The 21,192-nt window shown below is 45.1% G+C and overlaps 1 protein-coding gene and 1 long non-coding RNA gene across 12 annotated transcripts in view; both read right to left on the reverse strand.

Annotated features, from left to right (window-relative positions):
* The window catches only part of LOC119172472 (metaxin-2), a 259,544-nt gene that overhangs the window by 201,931 nt on the left and 36,421 nt on the right, over positions 1–21,192 (reverse strand). The gene's annotated exons all lie outside the window — the stretch shown is intronic.
* Positions 810–20,465, reverse strand: LOC142814775 (uncharacterized). The gene is made up of 2 exons (XR_012895089.1): positions 15,645–20,465; positions 810–14,779 (listed from the first exon to the last, which is right to left on the reverse strand). It is a non-coding gene; the product is annotated as an uncharacterized LOC142814775 (long non-coding RNA).

The raw sequence follows: 21,192 nt of genomic DNA on the forward strand, positions 1-21,192 counted from the left end.
CAAACGCCTGCTTTATCAGGCGCCCCTGCGGGCTAAACTTTGGCCTGGTAGCTGAATCGTTTTGTTTGACAGACACAGACGGACAAGGAATTCTGCTTTGAAGTATCCCAAGAAAGACTATCGTCTTTGTTTGAAGATAAAAGACTGGAGGCCCTGCGCCGACCAAAGTAATAGTTTAAAAAACACAGAAAAGACGTTTCGGCTTCCAGACGGGAGCCTCTCATTATAATATCTGGGGTTTCACGCAACAAGAGCACAATATAATTATGATGCTTAAGTGCTCTACCTTCTTGCAAAGTGTCTTCGATATGTGCACTCGTGAAATCAAAACAAAAGCACCCGCATGCACCACTGATCGCAAAACCAGTTTTTTTATTTATTTACAAATACCTCACAGACTTCAAGTAGGAGTATTATGTGAGGGGGACTATACAATTGTTTCTTTATCAAGGCCCCACAATTGTGGTCTAGTGGCTAAAGTACTCGATTGCTGACCCGCAGGTCGCGGGATCGAATCCCAGCTGTGGCAGCATCAATTTCGATGTAAGCGAACGTGTTGTAATCCCGTGTGCTCAGATTTGGGTGCACATTAAAAGAATTCTAGGTGGTCGAGATTTCTGGAGCCCTCCACTATGGCGTATCTCATTAGATATTGTGGTTTTGGAAAGTTAAACCCCACATATCAATCATTATTTCTTTATCTCAAATACGGAAAAAAACAAAATTAATTCAAAAACCAAGAATACAATTGCTAAATAAGAGGGAAAACATGCACTAATAAGACACTTGTGCTATACATAATTAAATGATTTGAACTTGTAATGTGAACTTTATTTCGCATCTATACATGGTACAGATAACACAAACACAGACAAAAAGCCACATATCGGCTTGACGAGGTCTATGTCCCTTTTTTTTTTTTGGCGACAAACAGTGGACAGGCAGAATCAAAAGTACAATGCTAAAAAAACACTTGTATCTGAATCATCAAACTGATCCATATACAAAGTTTCGAACACGTCGCTACACACTTTAAACATAATAACCAAATAATATTCACAACAAATATACACGCATAATAAATATTCACTAATAATTATAAAGAATGCTCACACAGATCACCATGTACTTTAAATATAAAATGCATGTTCATTAAAATCAATGAGATGTGTGATCAATACATCCGCACCCTTCGCGAGAGAAAGTATGACAATCAAAGAAGAGTCAAGTAAAGATGATAAGACATGACATAACATTTGTTTTTCATAATTGGTTCGACAATGTGGAAAATACCAGGTTTTTTTGTGTCATGTACTGAACTTGCTTGAATTTAATTTTAGCTGTGACAGTTTCTCTAGAAAACCCATGCTATTTTTCCTTTCCGTTAAAATCGGTTTCTTCAAAATTTTTCATACACTGCCTTATTGGCATGATATGTAATTGGTCAAAAAGAGGATCAGTGTGTGCATCGATTGGAGCATTTTAAATCATTTGAATGGTTTTGTTTTGTAACATGAATAAAATGTTGGTGTTTGAGCTAGTTGTGTTGCCCCATACAAGATGGCAGTAGTTGATATGAGATTGAAAAAGAGAGTTATAAAGTAAAAAATTCCGTTTTAATGGCAACAAGAGGCGCAATTTTACTAGAATACCTGTAACTCGAGCAAGCTTGTTGGCAATAATATTGACATGTTCATTCCATAACATGTTTTCCTGAATAATGACATCTAGACTTTTGACTGAAGGCACTACTTATATGACGGAGGTTCCCATTTGAAGACATTCATGGACCATTTGTTTTTTGTTCATTGATTGAAAAAGCACACTTTTTGTTTTGGTTGCAATAATAGTTAGGAAGTTTGATAAACTCCACTTGTTTATTTGTTCCAGAGTATTATTGGAAGTACTGACTCTCCAACATTTCTGGAAGTCATAAATATACTGGTGTCGTCTGCATATATAACAAATCACGGCATAGTGTTGATATTCGTTGATTCACTTATATAAATGTTAAACAATAGTGGTCCTAGAATGATCCTTGCAGAGCCCCAGCACGTATCGGTAAATTTTATGAATGGTGATTGCCTATAGCAACAGTTTGATACATACATTCCCTCATATTTAGTGATTGTATACTTGGCTTTTGAATTATTTTGTTTTTTCTGCATTTCTTGATAAAGAAATTATGATTAATATGTGGGTTTTAACATTTCAAAACCACCATATGACTATGAGATACGCCGTAGTGGAGGGCTTCGGAAATTTTGACCACCTGGGGTTCAGTATTTTATTCCTTAACGCCACATGATCGCGAATGCACGCGACATCATCAGGAAGATCATTCTAATGAGCAATGGCACGCACTAGCGCAGATGCATTAAAGGCTTGGATGCTGCCTAAAATATGAGAAAAACAAGGCTGATTATGAAGCCTGCGAGATGCGCGATGGGGTTTTGATAGTGGCAAGGTATTCACGTGTGTGCCGTATATGACTTTATGGATTGAACACAGAGTGGCTATATTCCTGCGCAATGCCAGGAAATGATGAGGATAACGAAGTCTTCATGTTAGTTATACTGGAATAGCAATAGTAGTTGCATGCGATGAAACGTGAAACGCGATTTAGCACAGATTCTAGTAAGTAAATGAGATAGGCTTGATAAGGTGACCAGCCGAAAGATGCATATTCTAGATGTGGGCGGACAAATGTTTGATATGCTAGTTTACGTGTTATGGATGGCACCATATGAAGGTTACGTTTCAGGTATCTGAGTGAGAGTGATGCTGTGGCAGTTACATTTTCAATGCGTGTTGACCAAGATAGATTCGGAGTGAAGTTAATGCCAAGGTACTTATAGTAGTCCATTGCCAATACAGGTTTTTTGTTAAGAGAATATGTGCATACCGAATATGACTGCTTTCGGCTAAATTTCATTACTGGATACCAGAATATAGACAAATGCCTAATTTGTTTTCTTGCATTTCTGTCGTGACACTTTGGCATATGAGCATGAATTAGAGGTTAAGAAGTGCTTTTACAGTGTTTTTATAGTGCCTATAAATGCTTATTTTGGACGTTTGTGCCTAATTTCTAAATGTGCCTATTAATGCCTATTTTCAAAATCGGTGCCTATATGAACGCTATTTAACCTCAAATTTCCGTCTTACTCGTCTGTTCAAGGGAGTAAAGTGATAGCGATACGCCAACCTTGACAGTCAGACGCAGATGAGGCCAGGAAATTTGAGCTAACACCAAACTTTGGAGGAATGTGTTGCAAGCCAACCGTCAACAAAGGCAGGCAAACCGGAAGCTTTGACTCAAACAGAAGCCATGCGTGAACAAAGGCAGGCAAATACGCAGCTGTACTTTGCAGTTTATCGAATATTCATGCTGTGGAACTCTGTATTTTTGTTTTATTTTACCAACGTTAAGCCGTGCTGTCGATAAAGTATTGCTAGAAAAAAAATTTTGCCAGTTCCCGCACATTCTAGTAATTTATTTCATACGAAGTGGTCTGTGAATTGCGTGCTATGCCAAACTTCTTTTTTTTTCTTTATCAGATTATTACGAGCTACATCAACGCGCTTGCGTAAACTGAATACTTGTGGACATAAGTCGTCAAACTCTGACAACGCGATTAGGGCTCGGAGAGAGTCCAGCTGAATTCGGTGCGTTCAGTGCATTCGACTTGTAGTGAGTCCGGCCGTGGAATAAATCAGCGAGTCTGAGTGAGTTAGGCTGAGGAGAATTTCGCCAAGTCTGAGTCCGTGCCAAGGCTAATGTTTGGCTACAGCTTGTTGGATTGTTACGTCATAGGAGTACATATCCAATGTCTGGTACGTCTTTATGAAGCCAGTTAGCCAGCATGGCAAGCACACTCTATGCTGCCCTAGTAGGACATGTGTAGGACATTTTTACGCGGCACTACGAAGTACTGGTGTAGCACCGTGGTAATATACTTGGCTGCCATTCAGAAAAATTGCATGTGGCTCTGCATGAACACGAAATTTCAACTTTCGCATTTATTGAGGTCCTATTTGGCACAGGCCGAATAACCCCACCGTGTGAACATTTCCAAAACCTATTCTTCGGGTTTCCGGGCTGATACAGACCATGTAAAAATTGTGTGTGTTGCTTACCCGAACGCATTATGGGTGGAGATTGGTGGGTATGTGACCACGAGATTTGAGGGTATGGAAACGGAAGGCTCAAAATGAACATTCCATAGCCGAGTGACTGTGCTAATGTCCATGGCTATGAAGATGAAGGAGAGATGCTGCAAGTGCCGATGAGTGCAGACGCGCTTCACGTCGGCTCCTGCTTTCATGAACAACTTTGCAGTGAAAATCACCATGTGCATTTCTCAGAGTGATATCAAAGGATTTGCCTCGTCATCCAGATTCTCAGGATACCAAAGACAAGGTGGGCCAACTGTTTTTCATCTTTTTACGACCTTTTCTCGGTGCACGCCACACAAGACGCTGTTGAGCCTCGCGAAAGAGGCCGGTTTCCTCAGGGAGCCAGCGCTGTGAACCCAATGGAATCCACCGCGTCGGCAAGCGACGCGCAAGACACTGATGCTGATTCGAGGACGATGGACATTGTTGCGAAACGCGCCTCCGACGATGTTACGAGGGGCGCTACGAAATCTCACCACTGCAACCACTGTTTTGAAAGACGGCGATGCCAACACGGTCCCGAAGACGCCACTGCTCCGATCTCCGCCGACACGGTCACCAGCTGTTTGGTAGCGTAGGTTTCTCAGCTCGCGACTGCTTCTGCGCAGAGCTGATAGACGAGCGGACGAGACGACGGTGATTTAAACAAGGTTTATGTACAGCATGTATATACAGAGGCATTACAAATACGGCACTGGGGCCGACAGCTTAGAGACCCGAAAAGCCGAGCTCTCCTCTCTAACACATATGTCTGCTCTCAAATGGGTCTGCTCCTAACACATAGCTCAACTCTCTATCACATCGCTCTCTTCTCTGACACACATGTCTGCTAACACATAGCTCAACTGCGACACACATGTCTGTTCTCACATAGGACTGCTGCTTGCGACGCGCCGCAGGGCTTCTTTTATATGCACCGGGTGGATTCTTTGAATAACCAAATGTCCAACCAGAAGCGCCGCTGGTCGTGAGGTCAGACTCCGCCAATGGGGTCGCCGCTGGGCCGCGTCATTTTTTCTCATCGAATCTGGAAAGGCTGCGCTGCAGGTGGCTGCACCCAAGGACGAGTGACGTCGCCAGGCATTGCGTCAGACCCGCCAGACAGAAAGGCGCCAGTTGCTGGCTCAACGGGCTGCTCGAGTGACTCACTGCACGTGCGCGCAGTGCAGAAAGGCGCCGTCGCGTGTTGACGCCGTTGAGTTGTTCGCGTCAGGTGGGCTCGCGGGCTGGCCTTGACACAGATTGCCTTTTTCAGAGGCATGGACGTTCGCTGTGGACTCGCAGGCATAACAACGTACAACACGATGATGATGAATCACCAGCCACTACCGAGAGTCAAGAAGGCTGGCACACCATCTACTACGGACGTCGTCGAAAGCCCGGACATGAATCAGTCAGGGACGCTGACGGCGTCCATGGTGCTAACAACAAGGTAGAACCCGGCTTTGGTAACACGCAAGCCAAAACGCAGGAAAGACGGATGAGCCGTATCGTAAAAGTGTGCAGAATGCCCAAGCTGCCGGCTGGAGACTACAAAATTGTCATCAGGCTGAGAGGAGGCCTACGCGTAGCCGTACTCGGCCCAACCGATATAACCAGAGGCATACATGAAGCCGTGGCTACATCACCAGAAGTCCGGCACTTCGACGTGATATGCCCCAACAAGACACAGAACATCATGATAGTGAGCACACTAGACCCCAACCGAGCTGACCAGTACAGAAAAATCAAGAAAATACTTTTACGAGGCAAAGAATATGATTGATTGATATGTGGGGTTTAACGTCCCAAAACCACCATTTGATTATGAGAGACGCCGTAGTGGAGGGCTCCGGAAATTTCGACCACCTGGGGTTCTTTAACGTGCACCCAAATCTGAGCACACGGGCCTACAACATTTCCGCCTCCATGGCAAAGAATATGATGTTACAGCGTATGAAACAGCACCACAAGATACAGCAAAGGGTATCATCAAAGGAATCCCACTGGAAGAAACTCCTGGTAGCATTAGGGCAGCCCTTGTCACTAAAGGAAACCACAGCATATTCACGGCGAAACGACTGGGGAATACCACAACGGTCATTGTGCTCTTCAGTGGAAACAAGGTACCCTCCAGTGTGTGCTATGATGGAGTAATAATACTGTGCACGCTATACCGCAAGCAAATTGACTACTGCAAGCAGTGCAACAGACTGGGACATAGAAGTGACGTGTGCCCCAACCCCGAAGATAAACTTTGTGCTGGTTGCGAGATTCACAACCCCAAAGACGACCACAGATGCGACCCTAGTTGTCAAATCTGTGGAAAAGATCACGTTACAGCCGATAAAAGCTGCGCGGCCAGGTTCAAGAAACCTTACATTGTAAAACAGAGACAATGGGCCAGACTACGAGAACATCAAAAGGCAAAGCTCATTACCACCAGGAAAATGTCCACGAGAGCGCTCGACATCAAGATCCGGAAAACGACAGCAAACAAGATCCCGCTCCAGTTCAAGGAACCGCAGCCCTGCAAGCTCCCACCCCAGTTCCAGGTCGGTACCGGCGTCTAAGGGACCAACAAACAAGGTGAGCTGGGCAGATAGAGTATGCGGCTTGCGACCGGAGGGACCTCAGGAGGTCGATAATAATAACGGTAGCAATAACAACAGTCAAGAGTTAGAGCGGCTTAAAGATGAAAACAGACAAATGAAAGAAATTATAGAAAAGATGCAAGCTCAAATAGAACTCCTCACTATAGAACACGAATGTGGCTAACCCAGAAGCCCTAATATAACTAATACTGTAATGCAGGAGGAAACCCCCATAGCCGACGATCACATGAAGATAGCTACCATTCCGTTAAATCGAAAGGCCAAAACGCAGAAAACTACAGATCCCCCAAGCACTAAACAAGAAAACATCTCGCAACAAACAAGGTTGGATAACATTGAGAAAAAAGTAGACCAGCTATTGACCACGTTCCAATCTATCCTGGAAACCACCACTAAGACGTCTGTTGATCTGATGGCACTAGCAGCCAGGGTAGAAACGCTGGAACAAGGACGCAACCAACAAACATCCGCAGACCTTCAGGGTGCAGTCTCGAACGTTCACCAACAACCGCAAGCACCATATCCCCTGCAGGCAACTCCCACAAAACCACCAACCCCTCTCATCCACCCACCTATTTTCACGTCTCCCACACAAAAAACGAACAGCGATGGTGAGGCGTGGTAAAGGACAACTCCGCATATGGCAATAGAACTGTAGAGGATTCAGGGCTAAGAAATCTGTCATCCAGCAGTACATCCGACAAGGTAACAAGCCAGATGTTCGTTTACTTCAAGAAACGCAAGGCCTCGCCACACCACCAGGATACCAGACAATAAGTCCCGAGCGTGAAGAGGGAAATAAAGCTCTCGCTACGCTAGTAAGGAGAGAGATTACGGTCAGAACCCATAATCTAGAAGGTGGATACAACCATATAATGACAGAACTTCTATCTAGGAAAATAAAAGGGAGCAGCACATCTATTCTTAACGTATATAGCAGTCCGTCAAACCACAGAAAGCAATTTCACTCTCTATTTAGGCAGGCCGTGATATTAGCTGGCAGCGCCCCGTTCATCATAGCAGGGGACTTCAACGCCGCACACGAGGCATGGGGGTATAGTTACACCACCGCCAAAGGGAAACGGTTATGGCAGAGCATACAAGATGAACAGCTTACTCTGATAACAGACCCGCATGCACACACACGCATAGGTACAAGCACTTAGAGAGACACAACACCAGATCTTACAATAACAAAGAATGCCCCGGTGGCTACATGGCACAACACATTCGATGATTTAGAAAGTGACCATCGCATACTCGAAACACACGTACCATTCACCGATAGCGACAGGATTACGACGATGTGTAACACGAGACGTCTACTTGACCGGGATAAATTTCGGGAGATCAGAAAATGATTACCGTACATCCTGACGATATCCAGCAATAGTGCGAAAGCATAATAGACACCGTCAGGAAAGCCACACAGGAAGTAGAAACAGATATCCCAGTTGAGCGCATCGATAACAGATTAATCCACTTGTGGCGAACTAAAGAAGCGTTACAACACAAATGGCAGAGGCAAAGACACAACAGAACAATCCGGAAAAAGATAGCACAGCTCAACAAATACATCGAAAGTCAATGCAAGCAGCTGTGTGAGCAACAATGGGCAGAGATATGCAAGGACATGGGCACCCATATTAGAACATCACAAACGTGGACGTTGCTAAGGTTTCTTTTAGATCCCATCAATGCCAAAACTGAACAGAGAGACACTATCTGTCGTCTCACACGCAAATACGAAGGAAACGAGGAACAGCTAATAACAGATCTACAAAACATCTACATGCCCAAATCGCCGCCACTACAACATAAAAACTATACAGGCGAAGCCAACCATAACATGGACAAAAACTTTGAGGTAGCAGAGATTAGAGCGGTGCTCCAAAAATTAAATGTAAAGTCAGCACCGGAACCCAATGTACTCACCAACCGAGCATTACATAACCTGGACAATGAATCCATAGAATTTTTACATGGATATATAAACAAATGTTGGACAGAAGGGGCAATACCGGATGCGTAGAAAGAGGCTAGAACAATCCTTATACCAAAACCTCGAAAGCCAATCAACAAAGTAAATCTCCGACCCATCTCATTGACGTCAGGCATAGTAAAAGTAATGGAACATGCATTTCTAAATAGAGCCAACAACTATCTTGACGATGGTGAATACTACCCACACACGATGATAGGCTTCCGTTGTCACCTAGCCACACAAGACGCCATGCTACAGATTAAACACCAAATCATAGACTACCCCACAAGATCCACACGAGCCATACTCGGTCTGGATCTCAAGAAAGCATTTGACAATGCAGCTCATGAAAGAATTTTAAGCCGCATATCAAGCAACATGGGTGAGCAAGCCTATAATTACGTCAGAAACTTCTTGACCAACAGGAAAACGAGGCTCAGCTTAGGAGGCCTTACATCTGATCTCCAAGAATTAGGCTGCAGAGACACTCCACAGGGCTCCGTAATATCGCCAACGCTCTTTAATCTAATCGTGATTGGACTACCGAAAGAGTTAAATAAAATCCCGGGAATATATCACTCTATCTACACGAACATCGCAATATGGGTCAGTGATGGCAGCGACGGCTACATAGAACAGAAACTCCAGGAAGCATTCGGAACAGTTGAGCGATACTTGGAAGGCACAGGACTCACATGCTCCCCGGAGAAATCAGAACTTCTTCTCTGTAGGCCAGCAATCAGAGGCAGACCACCCAAGTCAGAGGAAAACAAGCGGTAATATGAGGAAATTAGGATTCATACACAGGAGGGCACAGCTATACCGACAGTTCCAAAAATACGGGTACTGGGATTAGTCATCGAGGCTAACGGTGCCAACGGCGAGACTATATACAGACAAACGCCAAAGTCACGAATGCGATGAGACTGATTCGCACGGTCATGAATAAACGCCGAGGTATGATAAAGGCCACGTAATTCGTCTAATCCAGGCCTTCGTCATAAGTCACATAACCTATGTACCAGCATTCCACAACTGGCAAAAAGCTGAAACTAACAAAAAAAATGCACTCATCCGGAAGGTCTACAAACAAGCGATAGGAATATCTGAGTATGCTAGCACAGACCCTTTTCTTCAGTTGGGACTACACAATACGCTTGAAGAGATTATAGAAGCTCAGCGGATATCCCTGCTTGAAAGGCTCACTAAAGCAAAAACAGGAAGAAATATAATGAGTAGATTAGGAATCCTGTACCATGCACAACATGGTGTCAAACATAACATCCCCAATACAATCAGAGCTAAGATCGTCTCTAACCCGATACCGAAAAACATGAACCCCATTATTAACACGGACCGCAGAAAACACTGAGCAAAAGCACTGCTCAAAGCACACGGCACGAACAGTAAATCTCTTTTTGTAGATGCTAGCCCATACCCTGAACGAAAAGCTCACACTGTTGTCCTGATTGACACATCCGGCATTTGTATTAATGCGTGCTCTGTCATAACAAACAATATAGAGGAGGCTGAGGAGGTAGCCATAGCCATGGCTATCACCTCCAACAAACACTAATTCATACTGAGCGATTCGCAAATAGCAATCAGAAATTTTACACAAGGACGGATTTCACAGCAAGCCCTCAGAATGCTCGTTAATAACCAAGAACTACACAAAGTAGATGAACCCAAATACCTCGTCTGGTTTCCGGTGCACACAGAGACTGATACACCCAATCCCAACGAGCTGGCTCATGATTTGTCGCGAGAATTAACCTGCCGCCCAACCCGACCACACCGCTCGGTAATCATCTCTGGCGCCGCCGACGTACACACAAAGACCAATTTACAAGCTACACTGAATACATGCAACACTACAGAGAAGCAAGGCGCGTCTTTCCCGCACCTCATCCAAGTCTAAACAGGCAATGAGCATCGGAATACCGACAGCTACAGACGAACTGCTACCCGAACCCTGTGCACCTCCACAGGAGCTACTCACATCTATACCCGAACAACAAATGTAACCTATGCGCAACAGAAAAGGCGTCTTACAAACATATATTACGGGAATGCCCCAACTTATCAACAAGTTCTCCTGAGGTCCTCCGGGAGCAGTGGCAGCTTCTGCTGCTCAGCTCTGAGGTTCAAGACCAAAAATGGGCTATCCAGCAGGCCAGGGAGGCTGTACAGAGACAAGGTCTCCCGGTACCTCCTTGAGCGGTTTAGCACAGACCACAAACATGCCGGATACAAAAATAATGTTTATTCATCATCATCATCATCATGAAGATGAACCGACCTTTTCGGTCGCTTCGTCATTTTCACGGACGGACGCCGAGCACACTGTACACTATCTAACAGCAACCTCCCCTCCTCCCCAATGACAAAGGCACTGCCATTGATCGATTTAAGCACACAGTCCACTACCTAACAGCAAACCCCATCCCCCCTCCTCCCAACGACGAAGGCACTGCCGTTGATCGGTTTATCGGCATGAGATAGAGTTGCTAGCATGCACTTGAGCTGGCTTCAAACGGTCTATAGAATCCTGTCCGCTTCTGTTAACAAAGACTGTAAAGTACTTTGGATAGCAAGTAAGGTTCTAGTAATAGACCAAGAGTAGCTGGCTCATGCGGCAGGGCACCTCAGTAAGCTTTCTGTGGGCGAATTTCTCCAATTATGGGAACTGTTGAATGCATCGAGATTCAGAGTCCGTCATGCGTTGTAGTATCTCTTGTTTCAGGGTGTCCTAAGGGTCATAAGGTGGTGGAGCTAGCAATACGTCACGGATCATAAATGTGGTGGTCAAGGTTAACGCACTCAAGACATGGTCGCACTTAGTCGTTGTGATGTACATGAGGCGGTGACTGCAGAACTACGCTTCGATGTAGAGCTAACAATCTGCGGGCAGAATTCAGGAAGCTTGAGTATGGCGACGTAAGGCTATGGGTATCTTGTGATTCTTGGGAGCTCGATTCATTGGCGTCGAAGAGAAGCTGCGGGACGAATACTGGCGATGCGAATCACTTCCAGACCAGCTAACCAAATTGTGAGAACAGATGGCGCAAAAGAAACGAACATTTATTAGCCGGATGATCGAGCTGATGTCAGCCATGAAGCCTGAGCTTTGTAGTCTCTTTGCCTTTTTTGCCGACGCCAAGCACACTGTACAGTACAAAGGAAAGAGTTTCAAGATGTACATGGCTATTAACTCATAATTTGCTCTGCGTTGTTGCGTCGAACATTTATGTGCTCTTGAGCTAATTTTGGCAAGTACGAAGCTAAAGAGGTGGTCACGAGAGCACCTAGACATACATGCATACATACATAGTAAGATAGATAGATAGATAAGATAGATAGATAGATTAGATTGATTTGTGGGATTTAACGTCCCAGAACCACCATATGATTATGAGAGACGCCGTAGTGGAGGGCTCCGGAAATTTTGACCACCTGGGGTTCTTTAACGTGCACCGAAATCTGAGCACACGGGCCTACGACATTTCCGCCTCCATCGGAAATGCAGCCGCTGCAGCCGGGATTGAACCCGTGACCTGCGGGTCAGCAGCCGAGTACTTTAGCCACTAGACCACCGCGGCGGGGCGATAGATAGATTAGACAGACAGACAGACAGACAGACAGACAGACAGACAGACAGACGGGCGGGCGGGCGGGCGGGTGAGCAGAGAGAGAGGGAGAGAGAGAGAGAGAGAGAGGTAGGTAGGTAGGTAGGTAGGTATGTAGGTATGTAGGTAGGTAGGTAGGTAGGTAGGTAGGTAGGTAGGTAGGTAGGTAGGTAGGTACGCAGGCAGTCGGTAAAGTTCGCTAAGAAGTTAGAGATTCTCATAAAGCGGATGATGAATCTATTATTATTTAGACTTGCACCTAAATATTATTGACAGCGATGTAGAGCTGTAGAGGTTTCTTGGCAAGTGTTTACGGGCACCATTACTTATTGTATCGACAAATTCATTTCTTTGAAGAGCGCTAAGAAACCTTTGTCCCACCCTTGGTTAAGCAGAGACATTATCCAAACTAGGCGCAGACTCAAGAGAATGAAAAAGAAACATAAATCCACGAGTCCAATGGTCATAGAGCTAAAAAATAATTTGCTGGCTAAAGTGCTTTTGCGAGATAGATTTTTCAATCATAGCCTTCCTGATTTTATTACAAACTCTCCCCAAAAGTTTTGGCGCTACCTAGGCCAGTCAAAAAAAGCCACACAAAAAGTAATCATTAATAATAAAATTATAGAAGACCCCCAAGCAATTGCAGAACATTTCAATGATCACTTGTGGAGTGTGTTTTCTGAATTAGACTGTTATGAACTAAGCAATGCAAGGCCTGTAGTGCACGAGATTACAATTTCTCGAGAAGGTGTTTAGGAAATTATTCTTAATCTTGATGTACGTAAATCTGCAGGCCCTGAGGGGATACCGAATGGTTTTTTTTACGACGTTACGCGGAACAGATTTGTGTCTTTTTAACAGAATTTTTCAAGTTATGTTTACGCTTAAAGAATATTCCATCCGACTGACGCAAAGCCAGAGTTGTCCCAATTTATAAAAAGGGAGACTATCTTGCAGTTTTTAGTTATCGACCAGTTTCTATTACAAGTACTTGTAGTAAATTATTGGAACACATTGTAGCAGGTTTTATTCGCCAGTATTTGAGCGATCACAAGGTCCTCTCTCAACAACAGCATGGATTTCGAAAGGGGTTATCGACTACAACTCAGCTTGTGTCAGTTGTTCATGATATCTCTGAGGTACTTGACTCGTCCGGACAAGCTGACATGTTATTTTTCGATTTCAGTAAAGCCTTCGATAGGATGCCTCTTGGAAAATTAATCTACAAGCTCGCGTGCATTGGTCTCCCTTCAAACATTATATCATGGAATCATGGATCCAGGCATACCTACGGCACAGGCAACAGTTCGTGGAAATAAAGCAATGCTCGTCCATTGCGCGCCGTGTAACCTAGGGCGTGACACAAGGCAGCGTACTGGGACCACTTCTATTCCTGATCTATATAAATGATATCTCGAAAAAAACCCTAGTGACGTGCGTGTAAATTTATTTGCGGATGACTGTGCCATATTTAAAGAAATTACCTCGCAGAATGATCACCAAAGCTTGCAGCAATCAGTCACAGCTATTTCAGAGTGGTGGAGACTTTGGGGAATGGAACTAAATGTACAAAAAACAGTTTTGATGCGAGTAACAAGAAAAAAAGAACCTAGCATATTTTCTTATGTTTTGAACGACACCATAATGAGTGAGGTTGACCAGTATACATACTTAGGCGTTACGTTTAATAACAAACTTACTTAGTCAGATCATATATCTCTTACATGCTCTTCAACCTTGCGCGAATTGTGGTTTTTGAAAAGAAAGCTTAGCAAAGCTCCGGCGAGTACAAAGCTTTTGGCATACAACGCAATTGTGCACTCAAAACTTGAATATGCATCGGTTGTATGGGATCCTCACACCAAAAAAGACATTATGAATTTCGAGAGTGTGCAGAGGAAGGCTGTTAGATTTATTTTTGGAAAATACAAAAGAGAACATTCCCCTTCACTTCTAATGCTTACTATTAAAATAAGTTCACTAGAACATTGCCGTAAACTTAGTCGCCTACAGTTCCTGCAAAACATAATAAATGGGAAAATTGGTCTTCAGAAGCCTCTTTTTTTAGTGCCCCTAAACACACAGTCGACTAGACACCGACACAGCTTCTCTCTCACGCCTATATCCGCCAAAACCGAATCTCACATGAGCAGCTTTTTCCGCGCACCATAAGAGAATGGAACTGTTAACGTCATACAATTGGAAACCTTTACAAAAGAATTGGAAACCACTTCTCTTAATATTTAGTGCTTAAACATTTCTTACAATTGTGTCGTGAATCCCATGCGTCTTGCATTGTACGTCTTTCTTCTTGCATTGTTAGTATTTTTGTGAATGCCTTGTCATTGTATTATTGTATTTGCCCCTCCTGCATGGGCCAGCATATTTACCTGCAGTATCGATAAATAAATAAATAAATGCTTTGCATTTAAAATTGTACTTTCACAAAGACCCGCCCAAGATGCTAGTCAACAATCCAAAACAATTCTGGCAGGTGATTTATCCTCGAGATATATGAACAGCAACACGCTAATAAACGAAGACAGCGAAACGGTCGACAACATGGAGTGCCCTAACATTTTCAATGCAGCTTTTGCATCAGTTTTCACCAAAGAAGCTAGCTTACCGTTTCCTTCTACAGCGTTGAGCCCACTTAATGCCATGCCAGCGATAACTTCTCATGTCGGTGGTATTTCCTTTTTGACAATCTTAAACTATCATCTTCAGCCAGAGTTGAAAACAAATACATAAGTGTTAAAAAATACTAAAGATACCGGTGCTGCATTATTTATGTCTATTGTTTTCTCAGTCACTTTCCACGGGCATCATACCTCATGATTGGTCGGTGGGAAGGGTTGTTTTATACTATACATCAGGGAACAAGAATTCCTCACTAAACCATCGCCCCATCTCACTTACTAGCGTACCTTGCAAAATCATGGAACATGTTATTTATGTAGAAATCATGAAATTTTTAAACTCGAATAAATGTTTTCGTCTTTCACAGCATGAACTTTGCAAAGGGCTTTCTTGCGAAACCCAATTGGCAGCATTTCTGCATGATCTTCACACAAATCTCCATACTAACCTACAGACAAACACGACATTTTTAGACTTCCCCAAAGTGTTCGATAAGGTACCACATCAACGATTGCTACTAAAAATATCTCTGGCAAATTTACACCTAGACATCTTACCATAGATCGAAGCATTTCTTAAGAATCGTTCACAGTTTGTCTTTATCAAGAACAGCACCTGATTCCCTGCAAGTAACGTCCAGATTTCCTCAAGCATCTGTTGTCGAGCCTCTCCTTATTATTTTTTTTTATTTCACAATACTGCAGGCCCTTCTCGGGTTTATGCAGGAGCGGGCTGAAAAAAAAAAACATATATACAGAGCAATACCATCTATACAAAGCAATAAGTATGAGCACATACAAATGACAAAAAATATGGACATTGTGCAGTAAAGAAGGTGTAGAAATAAACAGAAAACAGTATTATAGTAACTCTGCATGTTGAAGGGGTAGCATATGAACCACTAATGATACCAATTGTTTTACCATTTGAAATTTACACTCTGAACAAAGCTAATGAATTCATCGACAGTTGAGCAGTTTAGAACATCAGCAGGCAGTGCATTCCTATAGAAAATGGTGAGTGAAAATAAAGAATATTTATAAGTGTTATTATGACAGGGTTGTTGGCATGTTGTTTTATTATGATTCGTCCAAGTTAAATGTCTGAATGGCATACGAATGTATGTCGCTTGGGGTATTCGATAAAATCCCTGATAAAGGAAGTATAAAAATTTTAGTGTAGAAAACAGTCTGCATTGTACAAGTGGCAGGACATCAGCCCTGATCCTCAAGTTAGTAATAGATGTTTGTCATGAATATTTTGAATATATAAGCCGCAATCGTAGGTTCTGTATGCATACTGATTTATCGGTTAAATATTTTTGGTGTGGAGCCCATATTATGTCCGCATACTATAAAGCTGGCCTAATGAGTGTTTTATACGCATTTAGTCTAACGCTGCGGGTGTTTTTTAGTTTTCTTCTCAACAAATGCAGCTTGCTTAGAGCCTTTTGATATAAATTATTTATATGACAGTCCCAGTTTAATTCTGTCCCAAAAGTTACCCAGAGATATTTCACTTCATCGCACTTCATCAGAGGGACGTTATTGATGGTCTACTAATACTGAACAGGTTTTCTTTTGTGCGTAAAAGAAATACTAACTGTTTTATTGATTTAGTTTCATTCCCCATTAGTTGCACAAGTTTTGTATAGAATCTATGGAATTGTTTAATTCTATTCGGTTGTCCCTGCTATTTATTATTCTGTGAACTACGCAATCATCGGCAAATAACCGCACCTGAACAGGTGCAATTATTTGCCGCACCTGTTCCGCACCGGTTATTTGCCGCACCTGTTGAATCTACATCAATGATTGAATCTACATCAATGAACGGCTTCAGAAGAGGCTGATCTGCCATTGACGGTGTGGTCGACTTGATTGCCAGCGTTGAAGAGGAAAGAAGCCGACGCAGACTAGTGGCTGCAGTCTTCCTACACATTAAGGGTGCCTACGATGATGTGCTGCATTATGTGATCCTTGACGCAATGGAAGATTTCGACATCGGTGGACGACTGTATGCTTGGATCGTTAATTACCTTCGTGATCGCACCATTTACATGACGACAAATAACAGAGATGCCAATCGATATGAGGTTCATCGTGGTGTGCCCCTAGGGGGAGTTCTCAGCCCAATTCTATTCAACATCTCAATGATTGGCCTAGCAGCAGAACCTCCCAGCACGGTGAAGATCAGTGCATACACTGATGACATATGCATATAGGCATCCGGAACTACTTGTCCGCAATTGCGTGCCATACGATTACATCCCAATATCTACGACGTCAGGGGCTTACTTTTTCAATCGACAAATGCACAGTGCTTGCGTTCACGCGCAAGCATAAGCCGTACTAACCGATATTTTTTATTGAGACAGCGATACATGCTGTAACGCACCACAAGTTTCTTGGGGTTGTCGTACACAAAGATCTATTGTGGACAAGACACGTCGCAGTACTTACAATCTAAATTTAAAAGCTTTACTCTTGATCTTCGAAACGTGGCAGGAGCAAGATGGGTCCCATCAGAATCATCACTACATCAATTGTACAATGCTCTATTTGCGAGATACATACGATACAGATGCCAGTGCTCTCCAATACGAGACGTAGTTGTGTGAAGACGCTAGAGACTGTTCAAGCTCAATGCTTACGAAGATGCTTGGATCTACGCACTGTACTTCAAAAAATGAGACCATCGCAGAGGCTTGGGCTTGTCCCATCGGTGTATATATGCTGTGCGAGCCACTGAGTTTTCCTTCGATAGTTGAGCCGACAGAGACAGCACCCACTAACAGTACTACCCGCCACTAACCCAGAGTCCAGTTTCTCAAGAGTGATATCGCGGCATCTGAATATTCTATCATCAAGGTTGATGATGATACTCTGTGCTTTGTGGCACAAGGGCCATTTGATGGCCAAAGAGCGCCAGTTCATGGGACAAGAGATGTGGACAATGATTGTGATTAGCGGCTGTATAAGGGCCTTAAGATTCCTCGCCCTAAGGCGGGTCAACTTGCCTTCAAACCTAACCTGTAAACCCGCCTGTTTGCTGATGACTGCGTTATATATGACACTGTTATTGACATTTCTAAACAGTCATCTTTACAAACCAACCTAAACTGCCTCCAGGAATTGTGCGAGCGCTGGCTCATGGAACTTAACCCGAGTAAATGTAGTCTGTAGCGCCTCAATGTGCCGCTCGTCAAGGAAGATGAAGTTGGCATTTAAGCCGCGCAGCGGGTGCACCGCGATAATAAAAACAATCAGTTAAAAAACGGAACCTGTCAGGGCTGGATCTTTCCCGTGTTAGCTCCGACAGTTAATGATGACCCGATAAAGAACACACAGCCCCGATCATCCCGCATGGATCCCGCCGGCTCTGCCACCAATCCTACCAGTCCTGACGCCAAAGTCCTGACGCCAGTCCTGACGCCAGACCTAGCGGTGCTGCAGTCGCTGCGATTCAACATGTCAACTTGCCACCATTTTGGCCCAACAGCCCCAGCACATGGTTTCTGCAGGTCGAGGCGCACTTCCGTCTACGACAAATCACCAGCCAACAGACCAGGCACTGGCATCTGGTATCCTGCTTACCTGCGGACGTAGCCGACGACTTAGCTGATATATAAGCGTCGCCGCACCCGAGCCGTCCCTACGACACGTTGAAGGCAGCTATCATTTCCCGCAAGTCTGAGTCCGAACACAACAGACTCCAACAGCTCATCACGACTACAGAGCTCGGTGACCGTCGCCCATCACAGCTCCTGCGACGCATGCGCCAGCTCCTTGGCGGCCCCTCCGCCCCTCAAGAGGAGAAGTTGTTAGCGAGTTGTTACTCCAGCACTTACCGCGGAGCATGGTCCCGGTCCTCGTAGCTGCAGGAGATGTACCAGTAGACACACTCGCTGAAATGGCTGACCGAGTGACGGACTACTCGCGGGCACATAGCCTCAACGTCGTTACCACATAGCCACCGGCCACCGCTGCAGACCCCGCACTCGCGAGCATCGAGAACCGTTTTGACGCCCTTGTCAGGCGCCTCGATGACTTTGTACCTCCGCATCATCGACCGTCATCCAGGTTCCAGATACACAGTCGCTCCTCGACGCCCCCACGCTCTCCGGAACTTCAGCCACCCGATGTGCCGCGGGACGTTTGATCCTCAACCGTGTGCTGGTACCACCGCCGATTCGGTGCCTCTGCTGGCAAGTGCACTCGCCCGTGCTCCTGGTCGGGAAATGCGACAACCGGCCACTGACGGCGGCAAGTGATACTGGTCGAAAGTCATGCCGCCTTTTCTATGTTTCTGATAAGATCACTGGCGCTTGCTTCCTAGTCGACACAGGAGCCCAAGTTAGCGTCATCCTGGCCTCGTGTGCAGATCGTTGTCGCAACGAACAGACCTGCCCACTCCAAGCGATCAACAATTCCGCCATTCGCACATACGGCCAACGCTCTCTTACACTTGACCTTGGACTACGCCGTACGTTCCGCTGGATTTTCATCCTGGCTGACGTCTCGCAAGCTGTTCTTGGAGCTGACTTCCTCAGTTTTTTCAACATTGCTGTGGACATGCATGCTCATCTCAACACCCGCCTCTCCATCAACGGTGTACTCTGTACTTCCTCGCCAACGGGACTGCGAGCTCTCCCACCTGCTTCGCCGTATGCAAAAATACTCGACGACTTTCCCAGCATCACGAAGCCGCACACCAGAGAGTCACCGGTGAAGCATTCCATCACTCACCACATTGAGACCACTGGATCTCCCATTTACACGACCCCGTCGACTATGTGGAGAACGCCTCGCCATCGCCCGCCGTGAGTTTGAGCACATGCTTGAACTCGGCATTGTGCGGCCTTCCTACAGCAACTGGGCGTCGCCACTCCACATGGTGCCGAAGAAAGATCCTGGCGACTGGAGACCATGTGGGGATTACCGCGCTCTCAATGCTCACACCTTACCAGACCGCTATCCAATTCCTCACATACAGGATTTCACATCAAATTTGGCTGGGTGCACAATCTTCTCTAAGATTGACTTAGTGAAGGCTTACCATCAGATTCCTGTAGAACCCGCCGACATTCCGAAGACAGCCATCACCACCCCATTCGGTCTGTTTGAATATGTGAGGATTCCTTTTGGATTGCGCAACTCTGCACAGACCTTTCAGCGCACTATCAACGAAGTCTCGATTTCGTATTTGCCTACCTTTATGACCTCCTTGTAGCAAGCTCATCCGGCCCGGAGCATGAAGCCCACCTGCGCACCCTTTTCCGCCGCCTGGACGATTACGGCCGCGTAATTAATCCCAATAAGTGCCTCTTCGGCGTCGCTACAATAGAGTTCCTAGGCCACCTTGTCACTCCAAAGGGTATCCAAGCACTCGCCAGCAAAGTGAAGGCTATTCAAGACTTTCCACCCCCGACTTCACTGAAGTCGGGGGTGGAAAGTCTTTTCGGAGAGACTCCGAGAATTTCTGGGCCTACTAAACTTCCATCGCCGCTTTCTTCCAAAGTGCGCCACATTCCTAAAGCCCTTGACCGACCTATTGGCTAAAAAGAAAGACCCGGCTGCGCCACTGCAGTAGCCCAAGGACGCTGCATCTGCCTTCGGCACTGCCAAGAAGGCTCTGGCAGACGCTACCATGCTCATACATCCCGTCCCTGATGCCCCAATTCGTCTGATCACCGATGTATCAAGCGTGGCAGTTGGCACCGTTCTCGAGCAGCACGTCTGCGGTTGGCAGCCCCTTGGGTTGTTCTCGCAAAAACTGAAGCCACCAGAGACAAAATACAGTACACTTGCCCGAGAACTTCTCGCGGTATACCTTGCCATCAAACATTTTCGTCATTTATTGGAGGGCCGAGACTTTTACGTCGTTACAGACCACAAGCCCCTGACGTTTGCCTTCCATTACAATCACAGCAATTATACTGCACGGGAGATCCGTCAACTATGCTTTATTTCCGAGTTCACTGTGGATCTCAGACACGTACATGGGCTGGAAAATGCTGCTGCTGATGCACTATCCCGCATCGATGCCTTGTCGACCCAGCCACCACTAGACATGGAAGAGCTAGCAGCTGCCCAAAGCAATGATCCTGAGCTGCATCGCCTTCGCTCTTCATCCACTTCTCTATCGTTCACAGAGTGCCCGC

The sequence above is a fragment of the Rhipicephalus microplus genome, chromosome 4 (assembly GCF_043290135.1).
Source record: "Rhipicephalus microplus isolate Deutch F79 chromosome 4, USDA_Rmic, whole genome shotgun sequence".
Taxonomy (NCBI): Eukaryota; Metazoa; Arthropoda; class Arachnida; order Ixodida; family Ixodidae; genus Rhipicephalus; species Rhipicephalus microplus.